We start from the raw sequence: 13,094 nt of genomic DNA on the forward strand, positions 1-13,094 counted from the left end.
CAGGCCTAGCCTAAGCGAATCAGCTCAGTGATCCACGATTAGGAGAACTGGTTTAAGACTGGTCCAATCAACGGAGTTAGGATTTGTATTCATCAATTAAGGGCAGTGACTCACCCTCCTCAGATATGAATAAGGAAGCTTGTAACCTCGTTTGTTGTTGATAGCTACCTTAAAGCCCTGGAGAAAGCCAGTTTGTGGATGAATCCAACTTACGGAGAAGGCAGTGCCAGAAGAACTGCAGTGAAACAGAGCTGGAATCTTGATCAAACCACACCAGAAGTGTCTCTGAAGCTGGCTTTTATTGTTTGACCTGGTTTGAGTTGGTTTCCTGTTACTTGCAACCAAAAGAATCACAATTGATAGACTAAACGATAGATAGCTTAAAAAATTATTGTGCAAAATTATATTAGTTCTTTGAGAAATTGGGAGAAAAGCAGGGGAGACAGAGTTTAGACAGAAAGTTGAGGTTTTTTGTTTTTGTGAGACAGGGTCTCACTCCGGTTGCTCAGGCTGGAGTGCAATGGTGCTATCACAGCTCACTGCAGCCTCAACTTCCTGGGCTCAAGCAATCCTCCCACCTCAGCCTCCCAAGTAGCTGGGACTACAGGCATGCACCACCACACCTGGCTAATTTTTTGTATTTTTAGTAGAGACAGGTTTTCACCATGTTGCCCAGGCTGGTCTTGAACTCCTGAACTCAAGCAATCTGCCTGCCTCAGCCACCCAAACTGTTGGGATTATAGGCATGAGCCACTGAGCCCAGCCAGCAGAAAGTCTTTTACTCACCCACTAGGATGGCTATAATTTTTTTTAAAGGACAAGAACAAGTATTGACAAGGGTGTGGAAATTGGAGCCCCCATATGCTGCTGGTAGGAATGCAAAATTATGCAGGTACTGTGGGGCTGTCACCGTGTGGCAGTTCCTCAATAAGTTAAGCACAGAATTACCATATATGCCAAAAAAATTGAAAACATGGATTTAAACAAAAACTTATCCACAAATGTTCATAGCCAAAAGGTGAAAACAACCCAAATATCCATAAACTGATGAATGGATAATCAAAATGAGAGATACCTGTGCCGTGCAATATGCGTTAATATCATTATGCAATAATATTCCTTCTTGGCCAGGCGCCGTGGCTCACGCCTGTAATGCCAGCACTTTGGGAGGTCAAGGCGAGCAGATCACTTGAAGTCAGCAGTTCGAGACCAGCCTGACCAACGTGGTGAAGCCCCATCTCTACTAAAAATACAAAAATTAGCTGGGTGTGGTGGCACACGCCTGTAGTCCCAGCTACTTGGGAGGCTGAGGCAGGAGAATCGCTTGAACCCGGGAGGCAGGGGTTGCTGTGAGCCGAGATCGCACCACTGCACTCCAGCCTGGGTGACAGAGCAAGGCTCTGTCTCAGAAATAATAACAACAATAATAATAATAAGATTCCTTCTTATTAAAAAGGAATGAAGTACTGATACATGCTACAACATGGATGAACCTTGAAAACATTACGCTGACTGAAAGAAGGCAGACTCAAAAGGCTACATATTGTGTGATTCCATTTATAAAAAATATCTAGAGTAAGAAAATCCACAGAGATAGAAAGCAGATTTGTGATTGCCAGGGATTGGAGGCAGGAGGGAAATGGCAGGAACTGCTTAGTGGGTACAGGATTTCCATATGGGGTGAGGAAAATAATCTGGAACAAGATAGAGGTGATGTTTGCACAACATTGTGAGTGGACTTAGTACCACTTAATTGTACACTCTCAAATGGTTAAAATTGTGAATATTTAAGGTCCTTCTTTTTATTAAGGCAAAATCCGCAAAACATAAAATTAACCATTGAAAAATGTGGCCGGGCTCACGCCTGTAATTCCAACACTTTGGGAGGCCGAGGCAGGTGGATCACTTGAAGCCAGGAGTTCAAGACCAGCCTGACCATCACGGCAAAACCCTGTCTCTACTAAAAATACAAAAATTAGCTAAGTGTGGTGGCGCACACCTGTAATCCCAGCTATTTGGGTGGCTGAGGCACAAGAATCTCTTGAACCCAGGAGGCAGAGGTTCAGTGACCCGGGATCACGCCACTGCACTCCAGCCTGGGCCACAGAGCAAGACTCTGTCTCAAAAATAAATAAATAAATAAAAATAAAATGTAGCATTTAGTGGCCTTTTGTATAGAGTATATGTTTAGCATAGATATACAACTTAGTGGTCACTTTAGTGTAACACTTCAGTATAAAATGTTAAATTTTATGTTATGTACATTTTACCACAAGTAAAAAAAATTTACTCATTCACTTGTTCATCCTAGAGGTCTGGACTATTTTGGACAGATGCCGAGTGATCCAGGAGTTTACTATTATTATTTTATTCAATAAAATATCACATAGTGATATTCACTAGATCGGAACTGTTTCCTCTGTTATGAGAGCATTTTCTACAGCCTGCGGGATTGTCAATGTGCAACAGTAGAACCATAAGAAGACTCAGCCAGTGAGAGCTCAGCTCTGTTCAGATCCAGGGCCAGTCGTGAAGGGCAAGGCCATTTACAGCCTCCATCCCAGCACCACGGAAGACCTGTGTTGGCAGCCGCGGGAGCAGCCCTTTAGAAACCCCTTGGATCCATTTTTTAAATGATTTCTCTGTGGTTCACGACAAATAATAATTTATAGAGTTAACCATAGCCTGGGCACAGTGGCTCGTGCTGTAATCCCAGCACTTTGGGAGGCCAAGGCAGGAGGATTGCTTGAGGCCAGGAGTTTGAGACCAGCCTGGGCAACCAGCCTGGGCAAAAATCTCTCTTTTTTTTTTTTTTTTTTTTTTGAGACGGAGTCTTGTTCTGTTGCCAGGCTGCAGTGCAGTGGCGCGATCTCAGCTCACTGCAACCTCCACCTCCTGGGTTCAAGTGACCCTCCCACCTCAGTTTCCCAAGTAGCTGGGACTACAGGCACACGCCACCACACCCAGCTAATTTTTGTATTTTTAGTAGAGACAGGGTTTCACCACGTTGGCCAGGATGGTCTCGATCTCTTGACCTTGTGATCAGCCCGCCTCGGCCTCCTAAAGTGCTGGGATTACAGGTGTGAACCAGCACACCAGGCCAAAATTCCCTCTTTTATAGAGACCTTTTCTCTATTAAAAATGGAAAAAAAAAATTAGCCAGCCTTGGTGGCGTGCACCTATAGTCCCAGCTACTCAAGAGGCTGAGGTGGAGGATTGCTTGAGCCCAGGAGGTCAAGCCTACAGTGAGCTATGATTCCACAACTGCACTCCAGCCTGGGTGACAGAGACTCTGTCTCACACAAAATATATATATATAATATATATATATAAAATAAAAAATTTAATAGTCAGCAATAATGTATTGTACACTTAACATTTTGTGAAGAGGCCAGATCTTATGTTAAGTGTTCTTGCCATAATTAAATTAAATTAAATTAAAATTAAAAAAAAATTTTTTAAATAATAAAGTTCGACACCCTTCCTCCCAAATGTCAGGCTGCAAAAGACACGACAATCACCAACATTTAAAAACTCAATATCCATGAAAGATTGATGTGAAGGCTTTGGAAGAACGTGACTTTTCCCCAGGTGCCTTCCTCTCTCCAGGTTAAGAGCTGCTGTGTGGCTTTTGGAACTGAGGACACCAAAGCCTCAGGTGTCTGAAAGGTGGCTACTGCAGTTAAAAAGCCACGCACCCTCTGTTCATGTTACATATTTATATTTTGGCAAAGCTTCCAAGTGACTGCTCAGAGGGGCACTGGCAATCCGTCATGCCTAAGGCATTCACGTGATAGCAAGTGGCAACTATGGGTGCCCACCAACACCACCCAACATTCCCAAACCCTCGCTGGAGCACATATGGCCTGCAAGTGCTTCGACGCTGATGTTGAGTTTCAGTGTGAAAGCTGGAATCTGAGGTCCACACAAAAATCTTTTAACATTTGTTTAAATTTAAAAAAAAAAGAAAGAAAGAAAAGCTCATAAATAGCAAAGAGCCGTGTTTATGATTGCCTGAGATTTTGTTTGGTTTTTATTTTCAGAGCCAATTGCAGATTTTATTCCTTCCACTTGGAGAAGGCCAAATCCCAGCTGAGTCCTTTTGATCTTTATCTTGCTTCTGGATCACATCCTCTTTGGATAATTGGCTTCAGTAAGCTCAGTAAATTCCAGCCTTCCTCTTGGAAGTTGCAGAAATATGTGGCAGGTTCTGTAAGGGATGCAGCCAGTTCTCCATGGGACATGGATTTTAGGCCTCACCAGACCACCCCACTTTGAACCCCAGTTCGCAGCATCACTGGGAATAGCAGGAGTCTCCCAGGAGCAAAGAAACTATGATTCAAGTAGAACCTAAGAGATGTGCAGATAGAAGTAATTCAAGATGTTAGTTTTTGTTTGTTTGTTTGTTTGTTTTTTAGTGAGGTCTTGCTCTGTTCCCCAGGCTGGAGTGCAGTGGCACAATTATAGCTCACTGTAACCTCAAACTCCTGGCCTCAAGTGATCCTCTCACCTCAGCCTCCTGAGTAGCTGGGACTACAAGCACACACAGCCATGCCTGGCTATTTTTTTTTTCTTTTTTCTTTTTTTAGAGACAAGGTCTCACTATGTTTTCTAGGCTGGTCATGAACTCCTGGTCTCAAGCAGTCCTCCTGCTTTAGCCTCCCAAAGTGTTAGGATTACAGGCATGAGCCACTGCACCTGGCCTAAGATGTTAACTATTTTAACTGTAACCCTGATAACACCAACCTAGATATAACTAAGTCTTCTAAGATCACTCTTTCCTTCACTGATGGTGTCTGATGGAGTGCTTTTAGCTGGAAGCACTGAAGCTTGCAGAAAACCCAATTCAACTGACTTAAGCAATGATAAATGCATAATCTAATACCTTGAGATGAAATCATGAATAAGGCAAGAATGCATATTCTCACCACTTCTATTCAACATTGTACTGGTAGTTCTAGCCCTTACAATAAGGCAAGAAAAAATAAATAAAAAGCATAAAGATCAGAAAGGAAGAAGAAAAGCTGTCTCTATTTGCAGGTGACCTAATTCTTTGTTGTTGTTGTTTGTTTTTTTGTTTTTTGTTTGTTTTTTTTTTTTTTGAGATGAAGTCTCGCTCTTGTCCCACAGGCTGGAGTGCAATGGCGTGATCTCGACTCACTGCAACCTCCACCTCCCAGGTTCAAGCGATTGTCCTGCCTCAGCCTCCTGAGTAGCTGGGATTACAGGCACCTCCCACCATGCCTGGCTAATTTTTGTATTTTTAGTAGAGACAGGGCTTCACCATGTTGGCTAGGCTGGTCTCGAACTCCTGACCTCAGGTGATGCGCCCACCTCGGCCTCCCAAAGTGCTGGGATTACAGGCGTGAGCCACCGCACCCAGTCAACCTGATTCTTACATAGAAAAGGTTTAGGAATCTACAAAACAACCACTAGAACTTATAAATGAATTTAACAAGGTTGCAGAATACAGGGTCCATATACAAAATAATTACATAGCAAAATGCCTGAGGGTGGAAGAGTTGGGGAGGGTCCCAATGGGTCAATGATATCATCAAAGGCTTAAGTTCTTTTGAGCTTTTCATATTGCCAAACATAGCGTTGTTCCTAATGGTTGCAAGATGACTGCCACAGCTATGAACATCACATCTTCACAAAGTAACTTCCAAAGCCAGAGCAAGAAAGGAACACATGTTTCCTCCTTGGGTTCATTCATCAAATGAGAAAAATGTTCCCAGAGCCCCACCCCTCAGGCTTTCCTGCATTGGCCAGAATGGTGTCACATGCCTGTTTCTGAACCAATCACTGGCAGAAAAAAGAGGACTTTCCATGATTGGTTTGAAATATTCAAGATCCACTCTCCCATCTCATGGACCTGGGGAGAGGGCTAGGGTTCCTTAAAGCTCACGGCCACTGAATGTCTGAAGGAAACCAGAATTTGGCTGACGAGTAAAAAAGAGAAAATGACTACCAGGTAAGCAATGGTATCTGCCACGCTATCCCACACACAATTTCCAAGAATCAAGCCACTGCAGGACTCCAAGCTGATTATGAATGAGATCTTAGCTTCTGTCTGCACTCATGTGTACTGCCTTGGGGTGGCCTCCAGCCCCTCTGGGGCTTTCAACTCAACCAGCAAAAACCCTTCAGCTATTTATTAATATATTATTGAATGGTTAAAAAAGAAACAACTTCTATTAATAAATACAGTTCTACTTTTTTCAAGGCAATTTCCCATCCTTTGTATTATTTTCTCCACATGAACAACCCCAAGAAGTCCCAAGAGATTAAATGACGTCCCTAAGGTCACCCAGAAACATAGCAGCCACCATGTATGCACCAGAATCTGTGCTAGGCACTGTACGTAAATAGTCTTATCTAATTTTCACTACAACCTAACGAGGTAGACTTTACTGCTATTCTCATTTTATAAAGGAGGACTGAGGCACACAGAGGTTAAGTAACTTGTCTATGGTTACACGGCTAGTGAGTGGCAGAGCCAGGATAGACCTCAGGGCTGTCTGAGCCCCAATCCCGTACTGTTTAACCTCTAAGTTATACATATTTTCCCTTTTTTAACCATCGGTATTCCAGATGCCATTACTCAGATAGACTTATTAAGAGATTAACCTATACAATATTCCCTTGTGTTGTCACAAATAAGAACAGCCTCAGAAAGTGGAAATAATGGAATGGGAAGGACAGGGGCTGTCCTTCATGATTTTTTTTTTAATAGAGTTGGGGTTCTCACTATGCCGCCCAGGCTGGTTTCAAACTCCTGGCCTTCAGTCATCCTTTCACCTGGCCTCCCAAAGCACTGGGATTACAGGTGTGAGCCACCACACCTGGTCCTCTCGTCCTTCATAACTGCCCACCTACCCTGACTCACCTATTAGCTAGTTATATACAAAACCACCCCACACTCCCCCAAAAGACCAGAGGACAGGCCTCCATTGTACTCACTTCCTTTTTTTTTTTTTTTTTTGAGACGGGGTTTTGCTCTTGTTGCCCAGGCTGAAGTGCAGTGGCAGGATCTCAGCTCACTGCAACCTATGCATCCCGGTTTCAAGCGATTCTCCTGCATCAGCCTCCGGAGTAGCTGGGATTACAGGCACACACCACCACGCCCAGCTAATTTTTTGTATTTTTTAGTAGAGACAGGGTTTCACCATGTTGGCCAGGATGGTCTCGATCTCTTGACCTCGTGATCCACCTGCCTCAGCCTCCCAAAGTGCTGGGATTACAGGCATGAGCCACCTCGCCCGGCTTGTACTCACTTTTTAAAAAACATTTCCTATCCTCCATTTCATTAAAAAGGATAATATGAAGATATTACTCCATGAATACTGTTTTCTATCTTCCCAGAGACTTGAATTTAATTTTGCTAGGAGATGAGGAAGAACTCTCAATATTCCTCTTTTATCCTCTGATTTTATTATAAATTGTGAGAATTATAGCAACATAATTATATCATTTAGGGAAGGTTTTCAGGAAATTGACATTAAAAGAGAACTGAAGAAGAAAAAATCCTGTTCATTTTTAAAATCTATTTAGTGAATATTTGGATAGAATAGCACTCTATACCCATGCATACCTGTTAACTGGCAGTCTTTTCAACGCTATTTGGAGTCTAAATGACATTAACATGAAAAGTAGAAATGTATACCACACAAATATTCTAAGTACTCTAATCCAAAAAAAGAGAGTCCAGCAAAATGTATAAAGCAGGTAAGGCAAATTAATAGCTTTCAGGCAGAATCTGGTCCGTAGACACAGTTGTTTGCTCCATCTGGTGGGACTTTTTTTTTTTTTCAGACGGAGTCTCGCTCTGTCGCCCAGGCTGGAGTGCAGTGGCGGGATCTTGGTTCACTGCAAGCTCCGCCTCCCGGGTTCACGCCATTCTCCTGCCTCAGCCTTCCGAGAAGCTGGGACTACAGGCACCCACCACAGCGCCCGGCTAATTTTTTGTATTTTTAGCAGAGATGGGGTTTCACCATGTTAGCCGGGATGGTCTCGATCTCCTGACCTCGTGATCCGCCCGCCTCGGCCTCCCAAAGTGCTGGGATTACAGGCTTGAGCCACCGCGCCCGGCCTCTGGTGGGATTTTTTAAAAAATCAGTTGCACAGCCAGGGTGCAGTGGCTCACGCCTGTAATCCCAGCACTTTGGGAGGCCTAGGCGAGCAGCTCACTTGAGGTCAGGAGCTTGAGACCAGCCTGGCCAACATGGTGAAACCTTGTCTCTACTAAAAATACAAAAAGTAACCAGGCATGGCTACAGGTGGCACATGCCTGTAGTCCCAGCTACTCAGGAGGCTGAGGCAGGAGAATCGCTTGAACCTGGGAGGTGGAGGTTACAATGAGCTGAGATCGCGCCTCTGCACTCCAGCCTGGGCAACAGAGAGAGACTCTGCCTCAAAAAAAAAAAAAAAAAAAAAAATTGCACAGCCTGGGCAACATAGGAAGACCCTGTCTAAAAAAATAATTTTTAAAAATTAGCCAGGCATGGTGGCATGCGCATGTAGTCCCAGCTACTTGGGAGGCCGAGGCAGGAGGATGATTTGAACCCAGGAGTTTGAGGAGGCAGAGAACTATGAACATGCCACCGCACCCCAGCCTGGGCAACAGAATGAGACCCCATCTCTAAAAAATAAAAGTAAAAATTAAAAAAAAGTCTTTTGTGGTTGGCTATCTCAATGGCTATTCCCTATCCTCTTCTCCCTTATGCATGACTATAGGGTCTGAAAAAAATAAAATATAGATAAAAAAATAAAATATTACAGATACTTGTAATAATATGTAATTTCTGGATTTTGACCATTGCACTGTGGTTATATATAAGAATGAACTTGTACATGGCAAATAAACTCTGACACGTGCAGAAGTACAGAGCATTCTGTTTACAACTTATTTTTAAATAAACAGAAAAATAATACGAAAAATAGAACTATAAGGCAAATGTAGCAAAATGTTAATTGGAGAATGTGATGACAGATATATAGAAGTTTTTAATACTATTCTTGCAATGTTGTTGTAATTTGAACTTATATTTCAAAATAAAGTTACCAAAAATAATTAAAATGAGAAAAGTTTTTTAAAGAAAAAGAGAATAAAGGCAGATACTCACTGTCCTATCTTACCTTGAAGCTAAATGTGGTCGTGCGATCTAGGTTTGGCTCATGAGCTATAAGACAAGGTATGCTGGGCTTTTGTTTACCCTGATAAAAGGGAAAGTCCTGTGAGGGGTGCTTAGGGGTGCCACCCCATCCTCCTCTTCACAAGTGGAATACAGATGTGATGCTGGAGCTGTGGTAGCCATTTTATGACCATGAGGCAACAAGACTAAGAGCCGAAAAAGCCAATATGTGAAGGATGAGTGTGCAGAGAGGAAGTGCCTGGTCCTTGATGACATTGTGGAAATACTGGACTACCTCTGTGACTGCCCATCTCTACTTTCTTGTGTCCTTGTGTTTTAAGCTGTTCTTTTTTATTTGAGACAGAGTCTCACTCTATCACCCAGGCTGGAGTGCAGTGACACAATCTCAGCTCACTGCAACCTCATGCTCCTGGATTCAATCGATTCTCATGCCTCAGCCTCCCGAGTAGCTGGGATGACAGGCAGGTGACAACATGCTGGCTAATTTTTGTATTTGTTAGAAGAGATGGGGTTTCGCCAGGTTGGCCAGGCTGGTCTGGAACTCCTGACCTCAAGTGATCCGCCCACCTTGGCCTCCTAAAGTGCTGGGATTACAGGCGTCAGCCACAGTGCCTGGCCTTAAACAGTTCTTACTATTTTGCAGCTGAATGCATTCCTAATATGGTCACTGTGCTTGACTTTTTTTTTTAACCTCGCAGCATCTAAACTTCATGTGTTGAGAGAATCCTGAAACAGGTTCTTCTCCCCATTTCAGAAGTCAACAGGGACAGATACTCCCTCTCCTTGTCCCCTGGAAGCCAGGGTACTGGGACACACAACCCAGGTGCTGCCAACAGAAGCACACACCCAGTATTTTGAACACAGGGGGAAGTTGGGAGAAAGCAAAGGCAGTGATATCAGTGGTCTAGAAGGTCATTGTTCAGTGTCCTGGGCAATATGGCCAATGTTAGCTTTTTACCACCTGCTATGTCCCCAGAGGCTGGGCCTCTCCCGGTTCTTGCCTATTTGTTTTTTTGTGTGTTGTTTTGTTTTGTTGTTGTTGTTCAGAAAGAGTCTCACTCTGTCACCCAGGCTGGAGTACAGTGGCATGATCATAGCTCACTGCAGCCTCAACTTCCCATGCTCAAGTTATCCTTCCACCTCAGCCTCCCAAGGAGCTGGGACTTAAAAGTGTGTGCCACCACATCCAGCTTTTTTTTTTTAGTTAGAGATGAGTTTTCACTATGTTGCCCAGGCTGGTCTCGAGCTCCTGGCTTCAAGCAATCCTCCCTCCTTGGCCTCCCAAAGTGCTGGGATTACAGATATAAGCCATCATAACCTGCCTCTTGCCTACTTCTTCAGTCCAGCTTTCCACCTTGTGGTCAATTTTTTGGGCTACCTGGTAAATTATTTTTCTGCTTAAGTCAGAAAGGATTTTGTTAGCAGTTGTTAACCCTGACTGATATAACTGCTCATATCTAAAAATCAAAACATTCACATTGAAATCCATATTTTTTACTTGTCTTAAAAAATCAGAAGACTGGCCAGATGTGATGGCTCATGCCTGTAATTCCAGCACTTTGGGAGGCCAAGCTGGGCAGATCATGAGGTTAAGAGTTTGAGACCAGATTGGCCAACATGGTGAAACCCTGTCTCTACTAAAAATATAAAAATTAGCTGGGTGTGGTGGCACACGCCTGCAGTCCCAGCTACTTGGGAGGCTGAGGCAGGAGAATTGCTTGAACTTGGGAGGTGGAGGTTGCAGTGAGCCAAGACAGTGTCATTGCACTCCAGCCTGGGCAACAGAGTGAGACTCTATCTCAAAAACAAAACAAAACAAAACAAAAAACAAAAAACAGAAGACTATGCAAGATTGGACCTTAATTTCCTTGCAGAAACAGTAGGCGGACACTGAGTAATAGCTACCACCTGCCTTTCAATGGTATATTTTGGTGACGAACATGTTGTTCGGGCTTATGTCTTTCAGTCCTAGTTATCTATGAACTGTTTTTACTCACAATATTTCTGACGCCCAATGTGTGAGTTTCTTCCACACCAACAACCACTTTTCCAGCTCTCTCAACTGGGTATCCTACAATTCAATCCAATTCTGACACTAACAACCTGGAGCTGGCATCAGACTCCACTGGCTTAAGGACTCAGTCCCACAAGAATGGCCTCGCTTCAGATGCAGGTCATAAGTACTGGGTGCTCAGGGAACCCACACTTCTGTCCAACTTGGCCACAAAGTCAAGGGTTCCCACAACTCCTCCTCTTTCAGGTTTGATGTTTTGCCAGAATAGCTCACAGAACTCAGGAATGCTCTTTTTTTTTTTTTTTTTTTAACAGGGTCTCACTCTTGCCCACACTGGAGTGCAGTGGTGTGATCATAGCACACTGCAGCCTCAACCTCCCAGACGCAAGTGATCCTCCCACCTCAGCTTCCCAAGTAGCTAGGACTGCAGGCGTGTGCCACTGTGCCCAGTGAATTTTTTTTTTTTTTTTTTGAGAAGGAGTTTTGCTCTTGTTGCCCAGGCTAGAGTGCAGTGGCGTGATCTCGGCTCACTGCAACCTCTGCCTTCTGGTTTCAAGCGATTCTCCTGCCTCAGCCTCCCAAGTAGCTGGGATTATAGGTGCCCACCACCACGCCTGGCTAATTTTTGTATTTTTAGTAGAGACAGGGTTTCACCATGTTGGCCAGTCTGGTCTCGAACTCCTGACGTTGTGATCTGCCCACCTAGGCCTCCCAAAATGCTGGGATTACAGGCATAAGCCACTGTGCCCAGCGAATTTTTTCATTATTTGTAGAGACAGGGTCTCACTATGTTGCCCAGGCTGGTCTTGAACTCCTGGCCTCAAGCAATCCTCAGCCTCCCAAAGTGTTGGGATTACAGGCACGAGCCACCATACCCAGCCAGGAATGCTCTTTGTGTACTATTACTGGTTTATTGTAAAGGATAAAACTCAGAAACAGCAAAATAGAAGAGATGCCTAGGGCAAAGTATGGGGGTGTTGGCTGATGTAGACCTTCCATGCGCTCTCTGGGTGCACCACCCTCCCAGCATTTTGATGTATTCATGAATCCAGAAGCTCTCCAAGCCCTGTGGTTTAGGAGGTTTCATTTCATAGGCGTGATTTGTTAAATCATTGACCATTGGTGACTGAAGTCAATCTCGAACCCTGGGATGTTGGAGGTGGAGCCAGAAGTTCCAACCCTCTAATCCTGCCTTGGTCTTTCCAGTGACCAGCCTCATCTGAAGAGATGTAGGGGCCCCCAGTCACCAGTCATCTCATTAGCATATAAAATACACCCATAGGCAGGTGTGGTGGCCCGCACCTGTAGTCCCAGCTACTCTGGAGGCTGAGGCAGGAGGATTACCTGAGCCCAGGAGCTTGAGGCTGCAGTAAGCTATGATCATGCCACTGCACTGCAGCCTGGGAGACAGAACAAAACCCTGTCTCTAAAAAAAAAACAAAGAAAAAAAACACCTTTATCAGTCCAGAAATTCCAAAGGTATTAGGAGCAATGTGCCAGACACCAGGGACAAAGACCAAATATATCTTTCTAATTATGCCTCAATATCCATATTAAATGTTTCATCTAAAAGTTTTCTTTCCATCATTTATATTAATATCTTATAAGAAATACTCAGAACTATAACATCCAATTAAGCCATTTTAACTCTATGTCAATTTTTTTTGACGTTGGTCAAGTTCAATGTCTGGATGTAGTAGGTTCCAATAAAAATATACTAAGTGGGGCCAGATGTGGTGGCTCACGCCTGTAATACCAGCACTTTGGGAGGCCAAGGCAGGCGCATCACTTGAGGTCAGGAGTTCAAGACCAGCCTGGCCAACATGGTGAAACCCCATCTCTACTAAAAATACAAAAAAAAAAAAAAAAAAAAAAGCTGGGCATGGTGGCGGTTGCCTGTAATCCCAGCTACTTGGGAGGCTGAG

General features: G+C 43.9%; 1 long non-coding RNA gene across 1 annotated transcript in view; it reads right to left on the reverse strand.

Annotated features, from left to right (window-relative positions):
* Positions 1-2,438: 2,438 nt before the first annotated feature.
* The window catches only part of LOC134729419 (uncharacterized), a 41,808-nt gene continuing 31,152 nt past the window's right edge, over positions 2,439-13,094 (reverse strand). The window contains exon 3 of the long non-coding RNA XR_010110513.1: positions 2,439-4,350. This is a non-coding gene — a long non-coding RNA (uncharacterized LOC134729419). The remainder of the gene's footprint in view (positions 4,351-13,094) is intronic.

This window comes from Pan paniscus, chromosome 18 (genome assembly GCF_029289425.2).
Source record: "Pan paniscus chromosome 18, NHGRI_mPanPan1-v2.0_pri, whole genome shotgun sequence".
Lineage (NCBI taxonomy): Eukaryota > Metazoa > Chordata > Mammalia > Primates > Hominidae > Pan > Pan paniscus.